The 18,439-nt window shown below is 48.3% G+C and overlaps 1 protein-coding gene across 6 annotated transcripts in view; it reads right to left on the bottom strand.

Annotated features, from left to right (window-relative positions):
* The window catches only part of LOC149335886 (uncharacterized), a 279,896-nt gene that overhangs the window by 180,708 nt on the left and 80,749 nt on the right, over window positions 1-18,439 (bottom strand). The window lies entirely within an intron of this gene.

The raw sequence follows: 18,439 nt of genomic DNA, 5'->3' as shown, positions 1-18,439 counted from the left end.
TCAAAAATGATTCATTTTTTACATTCCTGTACCCAAGGGCTTGGTATGAACGCGAACAAGCATTATTGGCGCGTTTTTCTGACGCCGACGGCCGGCATACTGCAGGCTGGTGGGCCGGCCCTGCAGAGAAGCGCGCCTCTCTCATCATGACGCTTGTACGACCGCGGTGCACATCAAAACCGTCACGACAACCTAATCTTCGCTCGGGTCGTTGTAGTACATTGCGAATAGCAGTTTAGACGACCGAGCGCGAGTACAGGAGGCGCGGCCAAAACAGACGAAAGTCTCGAAAGCGCGCGAACAACGTCATTCCCGAGAGTTATCGCTTCAAACGAAAATCTAACGTGAAAGCGACCCGCTGGTCGCGCTTGCAAGTGTGAACAACGGTGTTGTCGAGCTGCTGCTTGGTCGCAAGCGACTGCTGGTCGCGTGCCCTTTGCGACTCGCAAGTGTGAATGGGCCTTAAGGCTTTCGCCTCACCGAACTTTAGGTCAACAAAGTGCCCCCGGGAATTTTTTTCACGCATTGTAAGATTTCACTAATACAATCAATATACCCACCGATTTTCCTCCGGCAGGCTTGTATGTTTTTTCTTTTGCTATTAACATTTTTGCTATCATCAAAAGCGTTCCTCGTTGGTTTTCTACGACAGTCTTAACCGCTCCCTGCGAGCGATGGAAAAGGTTTAAAAGAAAGATTTGGCTTTACATCGGAACAATGGGTCATTATCTTCAATATTTCCGCAACAGTACATCACAACTTTCCAATTTGCAGAACGTTTCTCCAAGAATGCTGGACATGGGAGGAAACAGTTCAGGTCGGATACATCCTCCTCTCCCCACCCTCTCCCTCCCCCCTTCCCTTTCTCGGTTGTGCCCGGAGGTCGTGGGTTCGTGGTTCGGAGGTCGTGGTTTCGGATCCCACCGGCGGCATGTGGTTGTTTTTTCTTCTGCTTTTCTAATCAATTAGCTTTAAGCGACAACATATGCAGTAATATTCTTACTTGATCAACACAACAAAATAAATTAATTTAAAAAGAAAAATCCCCTGTGCTCCTTGGTTTCTGTGGCTGTTGGCTTCTCTCATATTTATAACGAGCCCCTTATTCCCCTTCCCTTCTTTGCTTAATTGCTTAGCGAGGGTCTCGGTTCTGGCAGCATTGACGCCATAGGAAGCATAAGAGGGTTCTCACACAGCTTCCACCCTCGTCGTTCGATGGCGTTCTACGTCACACCAGCGGTAACTCAGGACGTTCGACGTCCGCCGCTTACGAACGTGGGTGGCGCTGATGAACACTCTCAAGGTTAGGTTATTTGCAAACATAAATACCCCCGAAAGCAGAAGGTTTGACAGCCGTCGCCGTAGCTCAGAGGTAGAGCACCGGACGCGTAATTCGGAGGTCGTGGGTTCGGATCCCACCGGCGGCATGTGGTTGTTTTTTCTTCTGCTTTTCTAATCAATTAGCTTTAAGCGACAACATATGCAGTAATATTCTTACTTGATCAACACTACAAAATAAATAAAGAAACTAAAAAAAAATCCCCTGTGCTCCTTGGTTTCTGTGGCTGTTGGCTTCTCTCATATTTATAACGAGCCCCTCATTCCCCTTCCCTTCTTTGCTTAATTGCGTAAGGAGACAGGCATTTGTGACCGCACACTTTATGGCGCATCTGGTGCCGATCCCAAGCTTTAAAGACCCCAAGCATTGCATTGCGTGCCTATTTGTAGTGAAAAAACAGCAGTCACATTGTTTTCGCTTAGCATGACCATGGCGGTATCTATATAGCGTGGTTCGTGAGTCTCCTGTAGCTTTATTCTTGTGTAAGAATTCCTTCGGTTGTACTTACTTGCAAGCACTTGTTCCGTTATACATTTCCGTTATACCGTTATACATTTCTAAACTTCTCTGTATTGTCAGAGCCAACGACATGATTGTTTATAAGCAGTTCTGAATCGAGGGCTTCAAGAAAACATAATCGGGATATTGGTCTGTCCTACTCTTTGGGGCTAGTGAATACACGAGTGCTTACGTGATTCTGCGTTTTCGTCCTGAGGCAAACCCTAATGTGTTGGCCACCTGGAAAACAGGTGGTAAAAAAAATTGAAGTTTTATTGTTCAATGCTGTCGTTCCGCTAGCCTTTTCTTAAATAGACTTGCTGAATCCGGATCGCTATGGTTAGGTTGACCTTAACTGGTGAAATTTCATGTACCCAATTCCATGTAAGTGTCGAACATTGCCTGCTTCTCTCGGATGACGGGAGTTGTTCTCGCCAGACGCTTTCGTTAATCAAACCTATAGCATGGTTTTTACATTCATCGTAGACTTTTGACGCGATAGCATAAGAAAGCTTGTGTCGCAGAACATCCGGCGTCGTCGTCGGTGTCGTTGACTATGAGCGAGAAATCCTCGAAAAATTCGCGAGAAGCAACCTAGAAGGCAGGTGGGCCAGCTAGGTCACGTGGCCTTGTGGCGTCATCACAACCGGCCCTCCGGATTGTGAAGAAACTGCCCGCCATGAGAGGTGGCCGTTAAATTAATGATTGGGCCCGAGAGGTTGCTGTGAAGAGCAATCTGGATCGCACAGGTGGCAGCACCTGCCATCACAGGGCAGTGGCGCAGCTCTTATCCGCTGCACCGCGGCTCCAGGAGTGGTATGAGGACTTCTAGGGATATATGAATGTGAAGTAGGGAATAACTAATTCTAATAAGGGAGTAATTACTCATTAGCATCCAGCCGAGCGCAGCCATACGGCTACAAAGGAAAGCTGTACAGCTTTCTCAGAAACTTCGTAGTTAAAGAAAAATTCGTCCTGGTCCGGGGTTCGAACCCAGGACCACCGCTTCACCGGAGCAGTCGCTCTACCAATTGAGCTAACCAGGACGGCAAGCTTACGGTAGGGCGAGAGTGAATTGATCAATAACTCGAAGTGGGAACTGTGTTGGCCATATAACCAATTCTGCATATATGGGCATTAAGCGATTAGCTATCGCGTAATACCCTTGAGTCGGAGCTGAAGTGTCCCCTCGAAATTATTTTGCACATTTCCGGGCACTTCAGACCTTAGACTCTTCAGTGTTCTCTTTGTAAGGGAGTTTCCAGTTTGTTCAATAAGCTGTACGGTGGCTATAAATGAGGCTAAAAACAGCGCAATGGGTAGAGGAAAAAAAAATGTCAAGTGCAATTTTAAGGGGCTGAAACGCATTAGCTTAAGTGAGAGAGGAACTGTGTTTTGAGACTATTTTAGGTTAAATTAGGAAGAAGATATGGGCTCTAGAAAAGATATGAGTGATCAGTATCAATATACGCAGGTCAGTCCCATTCGAGGTCGGTCGAAATTTTCAACCAGTGATGAGCGCTCGGAAGTTAAGAAGATGGCCGCAAATGCCGAAAGTCGAAAATAATCGGGAATCATTTTGACCATGACCTTCGGCACGCTTGATGTGCATTTTCTCACAGTGGGCTTAATTAGGCTCATTTAGACGATGATGATAATGATGATGTATACAACCTACGTGCCTGGCACCTTTCTTTAACAGAGTGTAGCGCACGCTAAGAAGGTCTAAAAAGAAAAAGGTTGAATGTCGCCATCATTTGTAAGCTCGTCGTAATAACCATACTTGACCCGACGTTGTGAAAGTAGCGCGAAATGAAAAAAAAAATAAAGAAGCCTACAAGCTTCGGCTAATATAAGAGTGAGGAACAAATAAAGTAACTTGCTGCTAAGGATACAAGCTCGTGAAAAAAAGAAAAAGAGTATTCCACTCGGGAGAACAGGCATCTACCGAAGGATCTTAGTTAAGGGCAGTTTAGTTATAGTCAGCCGTTGGCGCAGCCGAAGCGTCTTTTGGTTTGGGAACATCGGAGCTTGCCAGCTTTCAAGTGTTGGCCATAGGACGTCGAGCAAGATACGAGAGCTCGCGAGAATCTGCGGGACGATAAACGAGGAAATACGAATGAAGCGGAACAGACGAATGAATCAGAACCAAGAATGTCAAAATAACTTCATTCGACATCTTTGCAATCAATGAGGGTGCCCAAAAAGCACCTGCTAAAGAAGGGCAGTAGGGAAAGGACACGATTGTGTTGAAAAAAAAAAGGAAATAAGAAAGACGTGGACGCCCAGGGTTTCTTTCTGAACAAAAGGATACAAGAAAAGGAAAACGGAATCTCTTGAGCATTATGGTTAGGTTAGAACGCGCCTTCATTTATCACGTTAGTAGCGTATCTGCTGCGCACGTCTTATTGAGTTATGCATCTTTGTGTTCACTGTGCTGGCTTTTTTTAGGGTATAGACTCTTATCATATTCACGAAATGGTTGCGTCATAACCTAGAAGAGCGGACGAGAAAGGTAGAAGGAAGGAGAAGGCACTCGTGAATTGGGCTGAATTAGAGTCGTTTCTCTCAGTTCCTTTCAATTCATTATCATTTGCGCGAATAGCGTGTGCTTTGATCAATTGCACAGGTTAAATTTTATCATCTACATAATAGAGCTTATTGAAACGAAGAACACAATGAATGAAACGATAGTGTGAAAGAGAGAGAAAATGAAAGTCGAAAAAAGCGGAAGAGACGGAATTGATGACGAATACGTCAACACTGTCGCGAAGTTCTTCCCTTGGCGACCATCACGTGGTGACGAAATACGGAAGTTTTCAATAACGACGACTGTTATCCCCTACCATGGTGTAATCGCTACTGTAATCAACATTCGTGACGGCCAAGAAGTCTTTTATTAACAACAATCAACCGGCTTAAAAACAGCATGCCGAAGCAGTGGCATGGCATACTGCTGTGGCAGCAAACGGCGGGAGAAAGAGGTTTCAGGGGGCATTTAAGACTACTTCAATGCTTTGAACGAGAAAGCATTGCTTTTGGATTTTATTTCCTTTTTATATTTACTTATTTTTATTTTTCTCTTCCTTTCTAATGACACACCTATTCATTAGCATACAGTCGTAAGGCAGCACATATCTCGGTTCGTACTGGGTTCACTGGCGGTGCTGGGTTCAATTCTCCGCGCGTGCTGAAGAAATTTTAGTTTTCTTTGATACATAGTGACGTTATCTGGGATTTTTGCGACCACTGCTGCTGGTCAATGCCTGCGCCGTGTTTCGCTGCCGATGAGCCATGCAATGTTTTCGCATTATAATTAGGGGAACACTTAAGCCCCGCCTTATGGTTATGACGCAAAATAGTTAACGCGTCCCTTCAGGCAGAGTGACACGGACACTGCCGGGCTAGAGACAAGGCCTGCCTTCAACCCAGTCGGGTCGAACGGGCTTTGGTGGCTTAGGGGTGGCGGGTCTGATCGGGATTCCAAGAGGAACGGGTTCGAGTCCCCATGCAACCTTCATTTTCCTTTCAGTCCCATTAGTTTACTTGACATTCTTAGATGTACTGATGAAGTTTGAGTCATGTTGAGACCTTATATATTCATAATTTGTGAAGCTTAACTAACTTTTCAAATCCGCCACTTCATGTGTAATGTCACTACCTTTTCGACCAATGCGCAACTGGAGCCTTAACGGTATCGAGTTAAAACCTGACGACGTCATGCGCCGTATGTTACCGTATACACACAAAATAACAAAGTGAACTTACAGTAAAAGCAGGCAAAGAAAAAATACGAATGGAATAAGTAAAATAAAGAAAACAGGAATAAAAACGAGAGCTCTCAATTTAATTACCTCGGAGGAGTGTTTTAAAAGCTTTTCAGATAATGTCGGGCTTCATTTTTCTGCTTGAATGAACACGTTGATGACCCAGACTCCTCAATACTTCGCATTTTTTGGGAGGCGTAGAATACAGTATATGTGTAAAAATGATGGCCCTTTATGTAGAATTTATCTGTTGTGTTCTATATTCCCTTTTTCTTTCGTTAGCCCACGCTCTTATGCAATCTCTGTTTCGTACCCTTAGCTCTCATTCATCACTCGCACAAATTATGGTCGCTCGCTCGCTCGCTCACTCACTCACTCACTCACTCACTCACTCACTCACTCACTCACTCACTCACTCACTCACTCACTCACTCACTCACTCACTCACTCACTCACTCACTCACTCACTCACTCTCACTCACTCTCACTCACTGACACTCACTCACTCTCACTCACTGACACTCACTCACTCACTCACTCACTCACTCACTCACTCACTCTCACTCACTCACTCACTCACTCACTCACTCACTCACTCACTCACTCACTCACTCACTCACTCACTCACTCACTCACTCACTCACTCACTCACTCACTCACTCACTCACTCACGCACTTACTCACTCACTCACTGTATTTCCATTGCCTGCTCGCGTGCACTGATGAACAAGCTTCATGTACAGGATATCTTGCTAGTGTGACCTGCCGCTATAACTCTCCCACTGTTCTTTCCGCTAGCTTACTCACCGGGCTCCTCATCCAAGCTCCTCTGGCTCGGAGTCTAACCAGCCGCTGCTGCGATTCAGGGAAATAATAACGCATTATAGCGAAAACCACCGCCTTTTCCCGGCCCCTGCAAAGGGGCTGAGTAAGACGGAGGAGCGAACTTTAAGGCACCTGCAGACAGGTACTCTACTCTGTCTTGCAATCTTAAAACATTACGATCCTAACACGGATGGGCGATGCCCGCACTGTGGGGAGACCTGTGATGTCTTCCACATGGTGTGGGCATGTACTCTACCTCTTCCAGAGAGGCATGGGAGACTGCCCTCCTCAACTGCTCCTCGCTTGAGTCCCAAAGGGCTCTAGTGAAACGGGCGAGAGACGGGGCATTGTCATGCGGTGTCCCAGACTAGGGACGCCGACCATTTAGCGGGGCCACTCTGTGGCTCCCAAACTCTATTTCAGCAATTAAAAGTTTTCACCACCACCAACACCCGCTAGCCTACAATATAATCTTCTAAAAAGCATGGCTCCGCTTTTACGCACTCGTTGCCAAGTTTCAACTTCCTCGTCAAATCACTCACATCCTTCATCGTGCTTCACTCATTAACTGAACCTTAATCTCTCACTACCTCCTCATTCGTTCAAATTCCATGGTCCAGGCGGCCTTTTCATTTTACTTAGGGTGCATCTCGCCGTCCACTGCTCAAGCAAAGATACCCGATTTCCTCGCGGGTCTGCCGCTCGCTATCATCTAACGCCCTCCGACAAGAAGTTCGACACCATGTCACCTCCCGACAAAAGCAACCAGTGAAACTTGTTTCTGATAGCCCAGTGTCTATGTTATCAGCTTGATGTTGGTAATAAAAGTACGGCCTCCACCAACGCCACGCAGGCTTAGTTGTAAGCCTCACCGCATCGAGCAGCGAGCCGACGCAAGCAGCTCGCTGTGGCCGACTAGGGCCCGGGACTGCTCAGGTGTAGGAGAGCAGGGTCCAGCCGCTACTGCGTGCCTAATCTCCCTGCGCGAACCCCGGCTGCTTCGGGCGCAACGATCTCGAACCACGCGATCGCGGGGGAGGGTGGGTAGAAGTCGCGGCCTCAATCTACGAGCGCAACCGGGCACGCTCATCTCGTCCCTTCGTCCTCCCTTCTCGTTGTGTGTGCGCGCCGGTCACGAAAGCGTAGGACAGGGAGCCGTGACGGAAGATAAACGGTCCAGCGACGCCTACCGTCTTCTCCCTGGCGACAAAGGAGGGCGCAGTAGTCGCCATTCTCCAATGGAAGTCTCGATCCGGATGTCACCGCGTAGGTCGTGCGTAATGGGTTGCGCTCAGCAATCATGACTTGAGGGAAAGTTGAGGGGACAGAAAGGCAGGCTAGATTAGGCTTGCCTTCCAGACTACGTGACTGCGAGTGCCGTGTTCTGGGGAGCCTATTCAGAGAAATGTACACGGGGAAGCCTATAGCACCAAGAGTGGGATTTCTTGTCTTTTTTTTCTTTTACCGAGGAATGGTCCTAATGTTATATTTTTGTAATGTCGTTATGAACAAGGAAAGAAATGCAACGGTCGGTGAGAGAGGAATACTTATTTTGGCGTCTTGTTGCGCGGTGAGAGAAAAGGCTATAGAAAATTTTTACCGAGGGTGCGACTCGGGCGTCCTGTCTAAATTCCTTCAAAGGAAACAAAATGCTTTTACTAAGAAATCGGTGTATGAATTGTGCATTTTTTAGCTCGTTTAAAAGGAAATATTAAAACGCTGCGGCTTTGCTTTTAGAATCTTATATGACGTGTTAAGTTCTATATGCAGTATGCTACGTATTGGCAACCTTTCGAAATTTTGTTTCGAAGTCTGGAGGGCAGTAAGAACATGATTGAGAATAAACTCGTCTTGTTGGAACGCTTAGAACGGCGGCCCAAAAACACCTAAAACTTCCGGCCATGCAGCCTAGTCTCGGCTTCCGGTTCATTGCGTTTTTAAAGTGGTTTTACACTATTTTAAAATATAAATTTGTCTTGCAAGGAGAAGCGACTCTAAGAAACATCGAATGTAGTGCGTTTGCTTGAACCCTTCTCACTGAACTCTCCTAAAAATGCTGTCTATGCATCGTTAGATTAATAAAAACATAGGGTCACTGACCAAGTCAAAGTTTAATGAAACGTACTTATTGAAACGTCCATCGTTAGATTCCTCGGTAAACTACTGCTAAAGGCAGAGTGACACGATGGAGGGATCTATGGGGTACCAAATGTCACGTGACGCTGCACTTCCACTCCGTTACGCTCACGCCTGGCGTGGATAGGGGGAAAGGCCGTTCCCATCTCCATTCCGCTAATCGCCGCTCCTCGTGCCTTCCCCTTTGAACATGAGGTTAAGCGGATAAGACATGTTCACGGTCATTCGTCATGCTATAGTTTACCTACATTGCTGGCCACGAGTGAGCCAGACAGAACGGAAGTGGGACGTCACCTGACGTCTTGTCCGCGCTCTAACCATCCGTTGTGTGAATCTCAAAATGCAACTGGTGATTTTTCGATGCTTACAGATGTAAGTGAAATTTGTGCCACAAGTTCTTCTCGGTTTCAAGATTCTATTTGCCAAACAGGACAGCTGAGAACGCTTTAGTTTTCTCACTAAGTAATTTTAAAGACAGCTTTCCGCACGCTTGACTCGGGCTGCCCGACAGGTGTTTTTTACGGACAGCCCTGTGCTCGGTGACGTCACAGGTTTGCATGTAGAGGGGAGCAGACGACGGCGATAATGCAGTGGCCCTACTCGGCATGGCTTGTTACCGATAAGACTGAAGTCGGCACAGTTCCTAAAGATAGATGTGGGTTCGCCCGTAGACTTACGCTTTGTGCTCATGCTTGGCACAGCCTGGCACGGGGCTGGAAAGGCGGCGGCGCAATTCGGGAAGCCTCTCAAAGCGCAGACGAACGCTGGCCCATAGAGTAACATAAAAGTAAAGAGCGGACAATCGGGCCCTTTCGCGGCCGAGTTCGGCGCTTCCCCGTTTCCGCCAGATGGCACTGAACGTGCAAATAAAAAAAAAGAAGAAGAGTATGGTCTTGGCATGTCTTGGCTTCCTTCTGCGGAGTGACTGATGCGCTCATTGTCACCATGACAGAATGCACGTAGTAGGTTCACTGTCGCTTGCCAAGCGCACGCTATGCGTGGCATAACGCCTTTGCGGCTTGTGGGTGACGTGTTCGCCGCGGCGTCCAGGCAAGCTATCAAAGCCAAACGCTTTTGACGAGCGTTGCACGTCGAAACCTGGATAATCGTTGCGTGCTCCGTAATCGTCACGCTGGTGGCCGGCTGCTCAGCTGGGCAATGTGACACCGCCTCTTCCCCGAGAGTGGAGAACGCACAAGACGCAATGAAAGTAGAGCCTCCAAGATTCCTGTTTTCTCGTAGCATCTCTGAGGCCAGTGCGTTTCCCCGGGTCCGCTAGGTGCGCTGTGCACAAAAGTCGGCCGCTGGGGCCTACGGGAGTGTCCGCTCTTTACTTCTATATTACTCTATGGCTGGCCTGCTTGCGAGCAGCGCCTACCTTGCAGTTTTAGCTCTCACTCAGTGCATTAAGGTGCTTAGAGCAAAAGGTGGTAGGTGGTGCTGTGTTGTGGGATGCACGAATCACTCAGCGCAAAACAAGGCAGCGAGTTTCCACTAATTTCGGATGACAAAATGGTACGCGACAAATAGATTCATGCTATCCGGCGCCTCAACTGGTCACTGTGCGTGTGTGTGCTCGGAGCATTTCACGCGGGACTGCTATCAAGTGAAGATGCTTCTGGTGGAGAAGCGTGGTTTTGTGAGTAGCAGGCGGCTGTTGAAGTGCTATGCGAACATGGTTTCCCTACGGGACGCATGCTAAACCACCGATATGCCGAGGGACAGCAATGAAGAGGAAACGAGCAGATGTAAGTAGTCTAAAATGTGTCTTTCTTTTAGTAACTAAACCCGGCTTCCTAAAATTGCTACAAGAAGTGAACCGCAGTCCCAATAATTTCGGCTAATTGAGGGCGCAGTTGATATATATCGGCACAAGAAAAGGAATGTGAATGAGCAGTAACGTTCAGTCGCAGTGATATTCAAAGCATCGTAGTTTGACGAAATGTGCCACTTACATCGAGGTGTCAAAGCGCATAAATGTCTTCAAAAATTCTGGCGAGTACGCTTCCTGTGGTAGTATTTTAGCTCTCAAGGCGGGGCGCATACTTCTCATCGACTGTCCCAGGTAAATGGGGTTGCAAAACAGCAACGGTTGTCGGTTCATGTCCACCATCTCGCGGTGAAGGTACAACATTTGTGAACAGACGGTGGTGACAGATGTAAGCTATCCCGGGCAGCACATTGCTCTCAGGGGCGATCTGCCGACAGCAGAGCCTTTCGTCTATTAGTGGCGGCTGGAATTCGCTGCATCTGCCCCTCTGAGGGCAGCGTAAGATTTATTAATATATTCGTTGGACCGTTTTTAACCCGAAACTGTAGTTAGGGCTTTATTCGTAGACGTGTCGAAGCACGACGCGATGCCTTCGCTCAGCATCGCCACTGTCGGGCGTCTGTCACTCTTCCCCTCTTCTTTCTTGGAGTGCTGGGCTTCATTCGGGCTCGGCAGGTTATCAGCGGGCCTTGGCGGAGCAAGTGCTCTTCTTTACCCGGCCGTAGTGCTGGTTTTAAATAGTTTGTTCCTCCTCCTCGTCGCAGCGGGTCGTCGGCAAGTGGGTATCGCTTGGGCTAAAACTTATCATCGAATTGTCACTGTCAAGGCCTGATAACACTGAAAAAGAATGACTGATTTTCGACGCTCGCTCCGATATAGTGCGCAGCGCGGCAGGCCGGCAGTGGGAGCATGCCTCTCTCTAGCCATCCTGTGAAGTTATCATTGACGTTACTCAAAGTAGCTCCCTCCGGGCCCCGAGCAGGAGTATCGATTTCAATTCAAGAGCCTTGCTTACTTAAAATTATTGTTTGCGTACTGTAAGAAACGAAGTCGCGTACTCTGATGGGAAAACCTCAGCAATATAAGTCAACCATTAACTCAATACGGTGAGAAAATCTCCGGAGTTGCGCTTTAAAGCTAACGCTAACGCGGTGTTATGTGTGGGAGCGCAAGTGTCAAAACATGTGTTTTGGCCAGTGGGTGTAACCAATGCGACCCTGTCTCCCCAGCTATTCGCAGTGGAGTAGAGTCTATAAGAGGCGATGCGACGCAGGGCCTCTGTTCTTACGAACTACCGAACCGCCCACGGTGTTCTGGGAGTCCACTCTTTGCGCCAGTTCGTTTCACTCCACACGATGAGAGTTTCGAGGGAAAGGACACATGCTTAGCTGCCGAGTAGAGAGGAAAGTACCATAGCGGGACAGAGTTAAGTGGAGAGACATGGGAGAGGCAATGGGCGTAGTGAGGCTGATGATGATGATGAAAATAGCGGACTGCACCGGTGTTAATGAGCGTGTGTTTTTGAAGGTATTCATACCATTTTTTTTTAAAGGAACAGTGCCGGTAATAAGGCCGGAACAGTGTAGGCACTGAGGCGGGAATGATGCAGTTAACCGCGAGAGGCCTAGCATTAAGTGGACAAGAGAACTCGCGACCGCTGTGTGAGTTCCACTTGCCCGACACGACTGGACTGCGGCCATAGGGACAACGCAGTTGCTAGCAGAAAGCCAGGCGATGCGTCCCATGCACCGGGCCTCCACGATCCAGCGATCAGAGCAAAGTGCAGAACGAGCAGCAGCACGAAAGGAAGCACGTGGAACAGCCAAGAACACAGAAGGGAGATCGACTCAGAAAAAAAAAAGACGACTGGCCGGTCCGGCTGGCCAAAGAAGACCATCACCGCCACACGTAGCGCACGTCAATGCTCGCGTGGGACAACCGCACACCGAGAGGAAACAGAGAAGAGAAAAAAAGAAGGGAAAAAAAAAAGGCGTGCGCGAACTTGGAGGCGACACTGCGAACGCTAGTGGGAGGCCAAGCAAGAGGACACAGGAGAAAAGTAGAGCGCGATCTGAGGGCTCGGTAAGACCGGATAAAGAGAGAATAAAAAGAGAAAATAAAAAAAGAAAGCCAATGGAAGAGCGGGAAAAAAGGAAAAAAAAAAGGGAAGTGGGGGAGGAAAGGATCTCCCTCGGTTCGCCTCAGAGGAGTTGTCCGTGACAGACAGCCGGCAGTGTTGCCGGCCGATCAATAAGGACCACGCTGTTCGACGATGGAAGGAAAGGACGAGAAGGGAAGAAGACCGAAAGGAAGTGGGGGAGGGGGGGGGGAGAAGCGGGGCGCAAAACCCCAAAAGGAGCGAGTGAACGCCGCCTTCGCCGCCGGCGCGCGAACGCTCCAGAGAGGCGCGCGGCGAGCCAGCAAGCGCAAGCGGCGGGCGGCCCGAGAAGCAGCAACAAAGAAAGAAAGCAAGCGGAGCGGGGTTCGCACAGGCGGTTCTGAACCCTGGGTTTCGACCCCACTGGCCCTTCCTTCCTTTCCCTTCCCTCGTCGTCCCCTCCGGGCATTGCGCGTGGAGCAGCGCGGTGTATAGCTCGGCCACGAACCCGCCGTTCTGCCCTGCCTCCCGTATACACGCACAGACGCACACGCACAGGCCGTGTCTCTCACCAGCTCCCCCTCTCTCTTTAGGCACCCGCGCTCCCCTCTTCCCCTTTTTTCTTTCCCTTGGTTTCCCTCCTGTGGAGCAATCGATTCTGAACCAGCGGCTCGACCCTCAAAGCTAGAGGAGAGGAAAGCGGGTTTGCAGCGTCTCGTCGTGTGTGCGTGCTGTGTGCGTCTAGAGGAAGCGGCAGGGGGGGGGGGGGGAGCGAAGCAACCGCTGCTGCCCCCCCTCCCCCCCCCCTTCTTTCTAACCTTCCTTCTTACGCCCCCCACCCCCTCTTCTCGCGCGGTCCCGCTTCTTCTGTCTGTATGGCGTGCGTGTGTATTTGCGCGTGAGTGTTGTGGCTCGGTTGGGGCTTTGGATTCGGCTTGCGCGGGCTTTGTTTAGCGTTGCCTTTCTCTCTCTCCCGACAGCCTTCTCGTTCATTCGTTCCTTCCCCCTTCTTTCTCTCGTCTTCTTTATTAACTCGTTTTCTTTCTTGCGTTTTCTTTCATTATTGGTTTCAGTTTCTCCAGTACCTCTTTTTTTTTTTTTCCCGTCTAGCTCTGGATGTCTTATACCAACGCCTCACATGCCGTACGCTCGCCGTTGCCAGCTGCCGCGCCCCTTTTTTCGTGTTTCTCTGTCTCCTTCTTTATTTCAGCTTGCTTGCTCCGTGTCTTTCTCTGAGGCGTGTTCAAAGAACCATGTCCAGCGGGGCGCAGGGCGATAAAGAAAGGACCGAAGAAGAACGAAAATAGACAGAAAGAGGGAGACGGCGTTAGAAAGAGTCCATCACGCGGCACCGCAAAAACAAGGAAAGGTCAAGTTGCGAATAACAAAAAAAATAAAAAAAATGAAAGAAGGGAAAAGGGATCGCGACGACCGTCACCAACAGCGGGATGGGAGGCAGCCATGTCGCACAAGACGCCGAAGTAGAGAGACGTGGAAATGATCAGGCAGGAAAGAAAGAAAAAAAAATGTGACTCCGAAAAAGGCGTAAAATAAAAGGCTGACAACGAGAAGAGAAGGAACGTGGACACAGTTTGGCCCGGTTCGTACAGCGGACCTCGCTCTAACTGCACTCGGCTGGTTCCGCGGCCTCCGAGGATCCCAATGTCAGTGGCGTCGACCGCTCACACTCTCTCCCCTTTCTTCTTACTTCTCCCACGCCTCTCTCCTGTGCCCCGAAATCACATCCGGCAAGTTTTTGTTTTGCCAGATTGCGCTGAACAAGTCTACTGCTTGAACCAGAACTTTTTCGCCTCTTCCTTGTTGTTCGAGAGTTGAATTTCGACGGCCTCTGTACGGTTCTGTTACTGAGACTTAAGGTTGTAATTCCCAGTCGACTTAGACAAATTTATTTTCAGAGGAATCCTCGAATATGAAGTGCATTTGCAATAAGGAAGTAATTACTCATGAGCATCCACCCAAGCGCAGCCTTACTGTTTTATTTCTTGGTCAAATGTTTAGGGGAAACCCCCAAGGTGGAGTAGATTTGTAATAAGGGAGTAATTACTCATTGGCATCCACCTGAGCGCAGCCATACGGCTACAAAGGAAAGCTATACAGCTTTCTCAGAAACTTCGTAGTTAAAGAAAAATTCGTCCTGGTCCGGGGTTCGAACCCGGGACCACCGCTTCACCGGAGCAGTCGCTCTACCAATTGAGCTAACCGGGACGGCAAGCTTATGGTAGAGCGAGAGCGAATTTATCAATAACACGAAGTGGGAACAGTGTTGGTCAAATGTTTAGGGGAAACCCCCAAGGTGGAGTAGATTTGTAATAAGGGAGTAATTACTCATTGACATCCACCCAAGCGCAGCCATACGGCTACAAAGGAAAGCTATACAGCTTTCTCATAAACTTCGTAGTTAAAGAAAAATTCGTCCTGGTCCGAGGTTCGAACCCGGGACCACCGCTTCACCGGAGCAGTCGCTCTACCAATTGAGCTAACCGGGACGGCAAGCTTATGGTAGAGCGAGAGCGAATTTATCAATAACTCGAAGTGGGAACAGTGTTGGTCAAATGTTTAGGGGAAACCCCCAAGGTGGAGTAGATTTGTAATAAGGGAGTAATTACTCATTGACATCCACCCAAGCGCAGCCATACGGCTACAAAGGAAAGCTATACAGCTTTCTCAGAAACTTCGTAGTTAAAGAGAAATTCGTCCTGGTCCGGGGTTCGAACCCGGGACCACCGCTTCACCGGAGCAGTCACTCTACCAATTCAGCTAACCGGGACGGCAAGCTTATGGTAGAGCGAGAGCGAATTTATCAATAACTCGAAGTGGGAACAGTGTTGGTCAAATGTTTAGGGGAAACCCCCAAGGTGGAGTAGATTTGTAATAAGGGAGTAATTACTCATTGACATCCACCCAAGCGCAGCCATACGGCTACAAAGGAAAGCTATACAGCTTTCTCAGAAACTTCGTAGTTAAAGAAAAATTCGTCCTGGTCCGGGGTTCGAACCCGGGACCACCGCTTCACCGAAGCAGTCGCTCTACCAATTGAGCTAACCGGGACGGCAAGCTTATGGTAGGGCGAGAGCGAATTTATCAATAACTCGAAGTGGGAACAGTGTTGGTCAAATGTTTAGGGGAAACCCCCAAGGTGGAGTAGATTTGTAATAAGGGAGTAATTACTCATTGGCATCCACCCGAGCGCAGCCATACGGCTACAAAGGAAAGCTATACAGCTTTCTCAGAAACTTCTTGTTTCTGAGAAACAAGAAGTTTTGTTTCTTGTTTTATTTCTTGAGGACATCATGCCTTTGTAACAGATTCTGACGGCGCTCTTCATCCTATCAATTTCTTCCTTGTACATCCTCGCACACCTATCCCCCAGTGCAGAGTAGCCAACTGGAGAACCTGTCCGGTTAACCTCTCTGCCTTGTTCTTTCTTTATATACGTGCTCCTTCCACAATAACTTTCTCGTTAAAGCCCTGCTCCGGGGATCGAACCAGGGACCACAGCCTTTCCGCGGCAGTCACTCTGCCGACTAAGCTAGCCTGGACGGCTAGTATGTGGATGACAGGGTGCGACCGAATTGATCAGCTATTATATGCTAGTAATTACTCCATTAGTGCAAATATACTCAACGTTGGGAGAGTCCCCTAAAGAGCGGACTAACACAGTTCTCAATTCGAGTTGTGGATAAATTCGGTCTCGCCCTACCACCTACATGCTAGCCATCCTGGTTAAGTAAGGCGGCAAAGCTACTGCTTCGGATAGGCGATGGTCGCAGGTTTGATTCCTGGACCGGGGCGTGTTTTTTTCAGCTAGAAAGTGTCTGTGAGGGCTGTACAGCTTTTATTTGCAGCCGCATCGCTCCGCTTCGGCGGATGCTATTGAGTGGTTACCCCCCTATGTCAGCTGATTTGCGAGAAGAATAATGCTCTAAAGCTTACTTTCCGCGCGAATGCACACCGCACTCACTATGAGTTGTCAAGAAGACGCCACTTGCAATGCAACTGGCCACAACACACGTGACTTAAATGAAAACTGAGCGCGAAAATACGCGAAGCCCTTGCATACAGTGCATGGCCATGAAGTATTTTAAAACCGCGAGTGAAGTTCCCGTTGCCACGTAACACGTATATAATCCGCCCGAGCCCTTCGCAAGCGCCTCTGTTATGAGGCATCACCATTATCATCATTCCACTACGCCCAGTGAAGGAGAAACTGCGTCTCGTCGTTCCTGTCCTATCCTATAGATCTCGAGTTAAACCTGTTAGTGGTAACTCCCTGTAAATCCTCACCGTAGCTCGAAGCACTTCCGAATATTAGCTCATTCGAAAATGAACTGCTTATGCATTTTCAGTCGGCTCTGCTGATAAGATAAACTTGAGGCTGGTTTATATCATATAACTGAGCGAACATTGGAGAGTGGAAATGAATGAACGGTTGAATGAAGCACATTTGAAATCCTAGTGCTTTTTGTACATTATACGCTTCAACAGGAGGCAGACATAACAAGGTGTCGTTTGGCGAGGTGTTCCTCGGTATAAATATTTCAGGTGACTCCCGCACATATAGAAAACATTTATTAGATGCCTATAGGAACCCCCTTCTTCTTTTGATACGAAGAACTGGCAGTGCATTCGGAATTAATTCACCACATAACTACGCAGCTAGCGAGGTCGCGGGATTACAGAAGAAAACGGGGCATTTGAGCTCGCTGCCTAACCTCAACGTCAAGCGGCAACTTCTGCTTTGACTCCCTTTCTAGAGGTAACGAATAAAACTTGCGGTCCTGCGATGAGTAGACATTTTTAAGCAAAAGCATTAAAAGCCTGATCGGACAAAAAAATGTGGCGTTGGTCATAAAGCGCTCCTGCTGGCTGGACGGAAATGACGTCACTGGACCGGAGCATTGCCATTAGCTGGAGTGAAATGACGCCTCCAGAGAGGATCATTCCCATTGGCTGGAGAGATGTGTCGTTACCACACCGGAAGTGATGTCATTTCCGGCAAGGACATCAACAGCTTCCGATGCTATCGCATAGCCCAACACATAAATTAAGTAGGTGTAACTGAATTTTTTTCCCGTTTGTTTGCCAGAGGGTACGGCTTACCTAGCTCAACGCACAAGCTTCCAGCGAAGATTTTCGACAACCAGGAACGCCGGGAATCAAATGTGCTCGCAGCCGTGGCAGCTTGGGTTGGTTCTCCGTAAAAACATGAGAACTGCAGTTTTAGGCGGCTTAGTAGAGAGGTGCAGGCATCGAAACGCGAAAAGAAAAGAAAAAAAGAAATGGCTTTGCATTCAGCGCGGCGGATTTGGACGAGGAGGGCTAGCGATTGGAGGATCAGTTTACATCCGTTCAAGCCGCTTTGGACCGATGAATCCGATCTGCGCGATGTTTTTTACTTACTTTCGTTACACGTGACAAAAGGCGCGCTCTTGGTATCGACGATTTTACGGGTGCCTCGTCGTTGGTTTCACGTTGAAATACGGCGCTGGGACTGTACGCTAATAGAGTAACACGATGTCCCACGAACTCCACCTCGAGGAATCAACCGGAGGGTATTAGAGCTTTTTACTTACGCTTTGCTGTCCTTAACTTGAGCACTAATGGTTCAAATCATCGCTAGGACCCTTACAGCCTGTGAGGAACTTAGCGGGGTTGGGACAGAGCGTAAGTATCAGCGAATGTAGGCATTCTTTTCATAACGACTGCTGCAGGTCTTTATCATTGCCTTAAGAGAGTAGTACATTTTTTTTTTCTCTCGTACTTACTATGTTTCCCGGTCGTCGTCGATCAAACAGACCAGCGAAAACTTCCATAGATTGAAGTTTCTGAAGTTTTGCTTTCGGTTATAACGAAACATAAGTTATTGAAAAAACTGGTTTGTTACGAGCAATTATTTACTTTTTCATTAGGCAGCAGAAATTGAAGAACCGAAATTTTGTAATAGAATGCATTACTTCAAAACTAACCCTTCGGTATGTTACAAA

The sequence above is a fragment of the Amblyomma mixtum genome, chromosome 7 (assembly GCF_055824585.1).
Source record: "Amblyomma mixtum isolate Tamu chromosome 7, ASM5582458v1, whole genome shotgun sequence".
NCBI lineage: Eukaryota > Metazoa > Arthropoda > Arachnida > Ixodida > Ixodidae > Amblyomma > Amblyomma mixtum.
This window is presented reverse-complemented; position numbering and strand designations above follow the sequence as displayed.